Source organism: Nipponia nippon, unplaced genomic scaffold, assembly GCF_047370975.1.
Source record: "Nipponia nippon isolate SJK-2023a ecotype South Korea unplaced genomic scaffold, ASM4737097v1 scaffold_7, whole genome shotgun sequence".
Lineage (NCBI taxonomy): Eukaryota > Metazoa > Chordata > Aves > Pelecaniformes > Threskiornithidae > Nipponia > Nipponia nippon.
The window spans coordinates 24,520,826-24,530,361 of NW_028262391.1; the positions used below are offsets into that span (position 1 = coordinate 24,520,826).

The 9,536-nt window shown below is 52.6% G+C and overlaps 1 protein-coding gene across 1 annotated transcript in view; it reads right to left on the reverse strand.

Annotated features, from left to right (window-relative positions):
* The window catches only part of ST6GAL1 (ST6 beta-galactoside alpha-2,6-sialyltransferase 1), an 85,881-nt gene that overhangs the window by 59,244 nt on the left and 17,101 nt on the right, over window positions 1-9,536 (reverse strand). Inside the window, exons 3-4 of the mRNA XM_087740711.1 lie at window positions 2,847-3,076; window positions 1,008-2,584 (exon numbers count right to left, since the gene is read on the reverse strand). The gene's annotated coding sequence lies outside the window, so the exon portion shown is untranslated. The remainder of the gene's footprint in view (window positions 1-1,007; window positions 2,585-2,846; window positions 3,077-9,536) is intronic.

A 9,536-nucleotide genomic window follows, 5' to 3' on the forward strand; every position in this document is an offset into this window, starting at 1 on the left:
GTCTGATGCTGAGGAGATGCTGTAGCCCCGCTGACACCCCCTGCTCGGTGGGGCTGTCCAAGGCACTCAGTGCAGGTGCCACTTCTCAGGTCTCCTTAGTGACAGGAGGAGGTTGTGAGACCCTAGCCAGCCTGCCCGATACACACACACCCTGAGAAACGTCTCTCTGGTACCTAGACATAACCTGAAGGTATGGTTATTAAAGTACACAGCTCAAAGAAAAGTCGGAGAGATAACAGAGTAGGTTCTTTTTCTATGGAAAATAAAAGGAAGGCATCATTTGCTTATGTTCAGAGCTAAACAACTAAGTAAACCAGGCACATTTCCCTATGCTTAGAATAACAGGTATCTGTGGTGATGGGGCAACTGCCAAACCATTTTCCATGCCGGAGGCTTCAGCTGACTTCCTCCAGGGGCAAAAACAACGAACCTCACCCCAGCTGAGCTCTCAGGAAGGCATCGCTTTAGGAAACAGCCATTTGGACCATATCCTGTGCCCAAACCAACTCATAGGTGGCTACAATAGACACCAAAAGCCTTAAGGTTTATATAAGTGATATACTGAAGTGGCAATAAGCAATAAAAGGACATAACCAAAACTTCATCAGGTTTATGAAAGAGTGCTTCTAGTTTACAACCCATCAGCAGCATTTTAACAACCTTCTTAGAGAACAGAGTAACTGAGCAGTGACTGCAGGTAAATTCCCATCTAGGGCAAGGAGTTAGCAATAGGCCTCCACCTTCAAAACCAGATTCTCTGGGAGCAGAAAGTTTTGCCGTGAGATGAAATATCCCTAGTATCTCTGCTGCAATTGCTCACTCACTGGCTTTCCTGCTTAAAGAGTGGAGAACGTTACAGGGGATCCTCTCAGGAAAGCAGGTTCCCAAGTTCAGGAGCAAGAGAGACTGCGGAGGAACCGATGGGTCAGACAGCCCAACCAGAGAAGACGGACCTGAGCAATACCAAAACCAAAATACACCAAAGCTGCACTCTGCAGCTGACTTACCAGCTGACTGGGAAGGCCACTGAACTCCCAGGTTTCACAGCCTGCCTCTGTAAGGGGAAAAAGCAGGAGGTTTTCTGTACCCAAGGCTGGACCACCATGCAGCAGCCTCAGGATGCACCGACGTAGAGGAGCTACAGCTGAGACAGGTTCCTCCCCGCTCCTTTACCACCTCTTGTCACCAGTGTTTCCTAACCCACCTGTTACTAAAATCTCATCATACATGAGGTCTTGACCATAGCCCTGTCATTGGCTACAGGGGCTAATTTGTGCTGCCCTCCAACACCAGCAGTGGAAAATATGATTCAGATGTTGCTGGGCTCATGTTCTGCTCAGGAACAACTGCAAATAACAAACTGAATATGCAGAAGGTGGTGGGGAGGGGCGGTGAAACAAATACCAGGTGAACAGTGTAGGAGACAGCAAGAAGAGTAATGAACAAATTCAGAGAAGTTGGGTAAAATAAACAGGACAGAGAAAGAACATTTCTCTAGGGTGACGCAACATGGTCAGTGCTTCTCTTTGATAAGCCTGTATGAAACCTCCCTGCAGATGACAGAGCTTCTGTGAGAAGCAGGAGAGCCAGGACCCATGGACCTCCACAGCCAAAAGGACCTGTGGGTCCTGCATGAGGTGGTGGGGGCCTGCTGAGGGAAGAGAGAAGAAGAGAGCCGCTACGGTTAATTTAATTGTATTCATTCCAATTCAAAAAACAGGTAATCTCAGTTTTGGAGAAATGCTTGGCTGGAGCAATGGCCTTGGGGCTACTCTTTCTCTCCATTTCAGAGCATCAGAAACACTGCATTTTGGAGCCATTACAATGCAGCCCAAGCATGCTGTCCCGAAAAGAAAGGCTGTTCTAATACTTTGCACTCGCCAACTGGAAAATGCTATCAAGGTAGAAAACGCTTTGCTAGGATGGTGGCAGGGTCTGCTGGGGAAACGTCATCGCATTTTTAATTGAATCATTAAGACACACGCTGCATAAGCAGCAGTCACCGAGGAACACATGCAGAGATGCTGCCTTCCTACATTTCAGAAAACAATATAAAAAATGACCAAGACATGCAGTCAATTATTTTCAGAGGTGTCAGAAAAGGCGCCGCACACTGAGGGGAAGGTGGGAGACAAACAAAGCACACAAACAAAAGCGAGAGAGTGAGAGATGACAAAGCTGCTGAGCACAAAAGTGCCCTGATTATCTCCGGCAAACACATGCTGGCATTTGCAGGCTCATCGCAAACCCAAACGGCAAAGCTGTAAGCAATTATTTGTGGTTCAGCCAGATGAAAATATTTGCAGAGGGCAAGCCAAGAGACAACAAACAAACAAGCCATGGGGCTCAGGGGCCGGATTCTGCCCTGTGCCGCTGCGCACGCCAGCAGAAACCCGGCAGGGATGGCAATGGCACTGGCATCACCTGCCTGTGCTGGTGCCGGCTTGGGCGAGTGAAACCTTTGGTTTTGGAAGGTGGGGTAATGCTGCGCAGCCACACGGTGAGGGTGACGTCTCAGCACCCGCGTGCCACCAGCGGTCTCCTCCGAAGCCACCGACGGGGAGTCTGCCCAAGGGTTTCCCTGCTGAGAGAGCCGGCAGGCTAGGAAAGAGCCCAGGGTTGGCAGGCACGGGTGCTCTGCCCTGTCTTGGGAAAATGAGGCAATGCCACAAGTATTCATCCCTGCCTCAAGTCAGCAGTCTTGATTAGGCACAGCAATGGCTTTTGCCATGATAGGAATTAAATTACACTTTTTAGCTGGACCACTTGTAAGGTCACTATAGGCCCATTGCAGTCTCAGATGGCACGTACTGGGGTGTTTCCCATGATGAATACCTATATCGTACCTCATTTTGATTCTTTGAATTTCCTTAATCTTTCCTCTTTGGCTGTGGCGAAGAAAAAGCCCCTTTCTTGCTCCTCTCCTCCTGTCAAAGAGACTTTCTCTGATGTCCCCATCTCCATCAGTGAGCCAGCAGCGTGCTTCACAGGCAGATCCTTAAGGATGCAAGCACGTGAAAAGTAAAAAACTAAAGTATTGGGGGGAATTTTCCATGAGGTGGATATGTGTAGCCGCCTGGAAAAAAAAAAAAGAAAGAAACAGCTTAGATTCTTTTTGTTTTCTCTCTTTGCTATTCAGAGAAACTCTGTGTCATCTGAGAAGAGACCCAGCAGGGAGCTGGTACTTGCTTTGCCAAAGCAACGAGAAGGAACAGTCTCTGTTAAAGATACCACCCTTGTAGGGATTATAAATACAAAAGGAGATGAATTTATCCAGTTGAACCTAATCCATGGAAAACACTGCAGCGAGGAGCAGGAGGAAGGGAAGCGCCTGGCTGTGGGCGACGGACCAGGCAGGGACATATGAATCACGTTAAAAACCTATAAAGGAGCCCCAGAAAATGTGGTTTAATATGGAAGCGCTTTCACTCCCGCCTCCCTGTCTAGCTCCACGGCTTTTGCTGGAGGAGACTCTCATGCTGTGGAGGCAGCAGGATCTCAGCCCAGCACGCCGGGGCACCCTGAGGCTCACCGACAGGGCGCCTGTCCTGCCAGGGGAGGCAGCTGTGGGGGCACGGCAGGAGCAGGAGGCTGTGTGCGATAGCAGGAGGGTTTGGGACATCTGGTTTGCCTGTGGGTTTGGTGTCTGGGGGCCCAATCCCGCAGGATTTCTTTGTGGGCATGGGTACTCGGCTGTCTGAAGCCCAGATGAGGAGCACTAAGGGTCTCATGGCTGTGCACCCGGAGCAGAGAGTCTCTGGCATCCAGCTGCGGCTGAGCGCCAGCTCAGCAGCACCAACACAAACCACTGCATGTTTTGCATGTGCATTTGTAAAGGTTTTTTTAAAACATCAGGTCTGCAGCAGAAGGAAGTGTTTCCTCTGCCCAGGCTGAGTTGCAAGCGTGCAGGAGGAAGCTCTAACCAGGGCTGCTGACCACAGCCCGCCGCAGTGAATGCAATGCTTTGAATACATCCTCCAAAGATCCTCAGCACGTCTGGAGCAACAGTGTGTTGAGGCCCTCAGTCTACTCTCGGCTTTCAGGTCCGCTTCTCCAGCTCGCATGTAAACCTCCTGGCAGACACAAGGCAAGGTGCCGCAGCCCAAGCGCGAACAAAGACGGCTGGGTCAGCCGGCCGCCTCCTGGGCTGCCAGATGGAAAGGTGCTTTCCAAAGCGAGAAACATAAAATGTTGTGATAGCTGAGAGCGAACCGGAATTGTCTTTCATGTGAAAGAGAGGCAGAGTCTGCAGCAGAGGCAGCAGATTCCAGAAAAAAAAAGTTTACTGCTAAAAACAGTCACAGTGTGGTTTTGGCTGTTCAGGTCAGGAGAACAAGCACTTATAAAAATGAATAATTGAAGACATCATAAGTCTTTTATTAGCCCTACAGCAACCATCAACGCCTTTTGCTAAGCACAAAGAAATGCCCTATCGAAGGTGTCACGGATGTGTCATTCTCTGCAACTTCCCAAAGAGCACTTCATGATGATTTATACCGTGAAATGCCCGAAGTAAAAACATATAGTAATCATTTTTTATCAGATTTACAGTTTCTTGGTGAAATATGCATCACACAGATTTCACAGTAATACTTCATTTTATAGATAATGTAAGATTCATAATGCCTTTACGTGTCTGTGCTTCTAAGTGATTAGATTTTGTGAACGATGGGAGAAACAAGCAAACTGTTATCCCTTAGCACCTCACTGGTGTTTTGAAGCAAAGATTATTGAGTTTGAGCCCAGGCCCTCCGCAATGCACGGAGGGACCTGTCGCCTGGCCCAAGAATACAGTGACTCAGTCTCATTGGCAGTTGAATGACAGTCCAGGATGGTCCTGCACAGGGAAAACAGCTCCAAAATCAAGCAGGCCAGTGCCCAGCCCACCTAACCCACTGCCCTGCCATCACATCGATCACACTGCAAAAAGCAGGGAGTCAGCTAATGCACGGCAGAGGTTACCAGAGCCGGTGGCTCTGGATCGATACCACAGTGAATGGAAAAACCATTATGGCCAAAAATGATTCTTGCACATTTACGTAACGCAAAGAAAAGTGCGATGGGAGGGCGTTATCTGACTCACAGGCTTGTGACTTTCACCCCAGTGGCGGGGTGGATGCGCATGTGGATGGCGCTGGGCTGTCACCAGGCAGGGCTTTCAAACGCAGCAGATGAGGGCTGGGGTTTACAGAGCACCTGCCTGCACCCTGCCTGCACCCTGCCTGCCTGGGGCCACATTCCGAGGAGCCGGGTGCACCAGCACCCACACGCATGCCTGCAGTGAAAGCAACTGTCCTGTTTGCAATGGGGGACAAAAGGAGGGAAGGGACAGAGAGAGGGAAAGAAAGCCCCCTTGCAAGGAGTCCTAAATCCCAGCCGGCTGCTGTGGGGAGAGCTGGGGGTCACCCTGAAACCCCAGCAGCAGTAGCAGGAGCCCCAGCATCCTGCGGCCCCTTGCTGCCTGCACCATGCCCTGGCACGGAGCCACTTGTCCCCACACAGCCTCTGCCAAACCGCTCGGGGTTACGGAGCTCCGCATGCCCCCTCCCATTTCCCATCAGACCCAGAGCAAATACACTCCTCTGGTTTGTGTGGCCCCTCCAGACACCCCAGCAACACTGTTACCCCAAATTGAGAGCAGCGAGTACAGGGTCTGAAATAAGAGACATTTCCAGTTATGGGGAGGGGTGATGGGGAGGGGATTATGCCATTTCTGCTCCTCAGCAACCAAAAGTGATAAAAAATAGGGGACTGGGGGGCAAACACCCCTTTAAAAAGGCTGGAAGAGTGATGTGGACCAGGGAGCCCATGGTAGTTGAGCTTGTATTACCTCCACCACATTGCACCAATACCACAAAGCCCCAAACAAACCCCCGAGTTTTCTCTCCCGTTCTGTTTCCAGCTGGCTGGGGTCACAGCTCCCTTCCACCCTACAGCGTACACACCGGCGCAGGAAAGGGCCTGGCTGGGCCGAGCAGACGGGAACTGCCAGACCATCTCTGCCGACAGTGCCACCGAGGGCAGGTGCCGCGCTGGCTGTCCGAGATGCCCAGAGGAGACCCCGGCGTGCCCTCCCGCTGCTCTCCACCGGAGCAGCCGCTCTTCGGGGGCATCACCGCACACCAGCCCCCAGGCCCCCGGCCACTGCAGTGCTCGGCCAGGCTTGCGGGGCCAGGGCGGTTAGCACCATCTATTGTCCAGACCTCACAGCCGAGGGGCCTGGCTGACTTGGATAATGAGGAAATTCACGTCTGCAAAGGAAACTGCTCTTCTCCATGCCTGAATTATTCAGAAATGCTCTCCTAATAAATAATTTATCTACTATGTAAAAATGCGTTTTCAATGAATGTAAGTAGGCTTCAGGGGGCTGCATGGTTATCAGCTGCAAGCTCTCCTTCCTCACCTGCAATGAGGTTCACTTTAATGGGCAAGTAGGAATCTCATTAAATACCTCATTAGTAGCTCAGCCTGTGGAGCAAAGCTGAAGGGGAGAGCTGGGTAGAGGTATGCTCTCAGGTACCTCGTCGGAAAGATGCGATCACTGCTGGAAGTGAAATCTGGGGAGGAGTTTTTGGCAGGGGATGTTGCAGGGGAGTGCTCTGCATACCAGATCACTGAGGTTGTTGTTCTGTTCCCTGCCCAGCTGCTTCCCAGCCCAGAACGAGCCCCAAAACAAGACCAGCCTGTGCTAAAAGAAGCCAGTACCTGGCTCAGCTGCCAGTTGGTGTGAGAGCGGAGGGGAGCTGGACGGAGTTGTGCATAACCCTCTACCCAGGTCCTTGGCTGCGTTTCCCTGGCACAGCCCAGCGAGGCCAAAGCAGCACCCCGAACTGCCAGTGCAGAAACGAGTGCCCTGGGAACAGCTATAACGTTAATAAAAGGAGCTTTGAGCAATATTTACAGGGCCATGTTTCATTAACAAATGCATCTCAATGTCCCTTTCGGCATGGGAAACCCTGCTGCGCCAAGATCCCTCGCCGGGAGCCAAGTGGGGATCCCCTGAGGCCGGGGAAGTTTATTTGCAATCACCAGGAAGAGAAGCATGCTGTTGCTCAAGCCTGGCAAGGAGCTGTTCTGCCTTAGCTCGCCATTGCAGGGAAGAAAAGAGCCTGTTTGTCCATGTGAAACGGGCCGAAAAATCGGTAACCCTGCTGCCGAGAAGCAGACCGGACTCATCCAGCAAAGGCAAAAGCATTGGGCAGGTCCCATGGTCCTGCAGATGGGGGAGGGCCAGGGCTCCCCCTGCCCGGCCAAGCAGAGCACGTCCCCTCCTCACTGCTGGCTTCTGGTGGCCCACAAATGCTGGCTCAGCATCCCCACCATGGCATGCACCCATGGGGATCCCATCCCCTCCACCACCCGACCTGCACTACCATCGCCTTGGGTGAGCAACCCACCATGCATAGCCCAGCTGGGCTTCCACATGGCCCCATAAAGCCCTTGTCCCCTCCTGCAGGCTGGCCTGACCTGCACTGCACCTGCACAGCCCTCCTTGGCCACTGCTGCCAGGTCTGCCTGTCCCTGGACAGAAGCTGCCTCCCCGCGCTCATGTAGGAAAATCCAGTGGGAACATCAGTGTCCATGAGCTTGTAACAGGCATGGCTGCACAACGTGCGGCGCTGATGGCCCTTGTGCCTCCCCGGTGGCACTGTGGGGGACACAAATGGCCACAGCAGCTCAATGCCATGCTGCACAAGGTGCACCGACCGGCATGGAGTACCCTGCGGGAGCCGGGCTGCCAGACAAGGGGCTGAGCAGCCCCCTGGGGCACGCAGGCCCAGGCTGATACCCTCCAGCCTGCCCACAGGAGAGAGCTCCTCTTCCCCATTAATAATTAGCCACTAGAGGGAAGTACAATGCTGTACGGCGAAAGGTTTGGGTGCACAACGATGCATGGGATCATGGAAAATTGCAGTTTGTGGCTAGGGTCCTAACCGATGGCAGCACCGGTGCTGAAAGCTATTTTGCTGCTTTTTCTTTGGAGTTGGCTGCTCAGCACTCACCGCTGTCTTGCAGCCGATGCAGGTGCCCGTGGGGCAATGCAGGGGACAGGCACAGGGTCTGTCTGGCTGCACGAGTGGACTCGGCTGGGCTCGGCCGGGGGTGCTGGTGGTGCCTGGGGACAGAGCCAGCAGCGTCCCTGGCATGGAGGCTGTGGTCCCTCCGCTGCGCACAGCCTTGGGCAGCACCAAAATAGCCTGTAACAGCCTGTCAGCCAGCCTGCTAAATGGCGTAAACAGTTTTTGCCATTTTTAGCCAAGTGGGGAATGTGTTGTTTCTGGGACGTGCGGTATCCAGGGCCAGTGGAAAGACAAGGGAAGGGCCAGGCGTCCCGGAGGGACAGCCAGCCAAGACAGGGCAGGGGACAGCTCCCGGCGGAGGAGCCCCAGCCCCGGGGCTGGGGGGGGCACAGGAGGCTCAGGAGGGGACAACCAGGAGAACAAGGGATCCCAGGGGCTGAGCTCCACAGTGGTGCTGGCTCGACCCCACTGGGGGAGGACAACAGTGGGCAGTTGGGGTCTCCTTCCCAGCCTCCATGGCATGGATCCTGCCCACAGTGCCAGGGTGGCCTGGGCAGCCGCCGACCTCCTCCTGAGGCAGCCACCCCAACCTCCCCGCAGCCAAAGCGGCTTTTCACCCTTCAAATCACACCGGTGGGAATTGTGACTGCGCTGACGGAGCATAGCTGATAATGAGCCTCCTGCTCTATTTTATTCCTGTTTATAGATGGCTAAATATAACTTTCTGCTTATTTTTAATTCTTAGTGAAAGCTGCGATCCACAATTCATCAAGTCGGTTTCGTATTTTTCATATTTGCAGGTTTGCATCAGATCCAAGAGAGAAAACAAGGTCAGGCTCAGTACAAGGTTTGTAGCCGAGTTAGGTATGGGCAGCATGTCTCGCACCGGAGATCTGGTGACCACAGTCCAAAGAGGAGAAGATATTGCAGGACTTGGGGACAGCAGCTTTCTCTGTGCCAAAAAGACCCCGCAGCCCCAACCAGAGCTGCCTCTGAGCACCGCAGCTGTGGGCACTGCCAGTCCAGTCCGCATTTGGTGGCAGGTTTTGCTTGTCACCAGGCAGAGCAAAGAGCATTTTAGATGTTTTCCTATCACACAGCCAGAAGTAGCTCACTGGATTGTACAATATCTCGCCCTGCAGTGGGAACAGGAGCCAGCACCAACCTGCAAACCAAGTGTGTAAGACAACATAACCGCAAGTGAGTGCATCGGGGGTTGTATCAGCTGGTTGTACCCCCAGAGATAAACTTCCACCCCTCTTCTGGGAGGCAAGAATAATGTTGGGAGGCTGTTTGATGGACCACTGAAAGATTTATCACCATGGTATTTTCTTAACAACTGAATTGAAAGGCCATGAGGTAATTGCAGCACTACCTATTGAACACATCAGGTCTAATTTTCAAATCCTGGCAGCCTAATAAATACCCCAATCATGCATTTTGGGGTTCAAGCCAAGAGTTGGCAGGGAAACCAGCCTTGTTTTGCTCACACCCTGGGCAGAGGCAGGCGAAAAC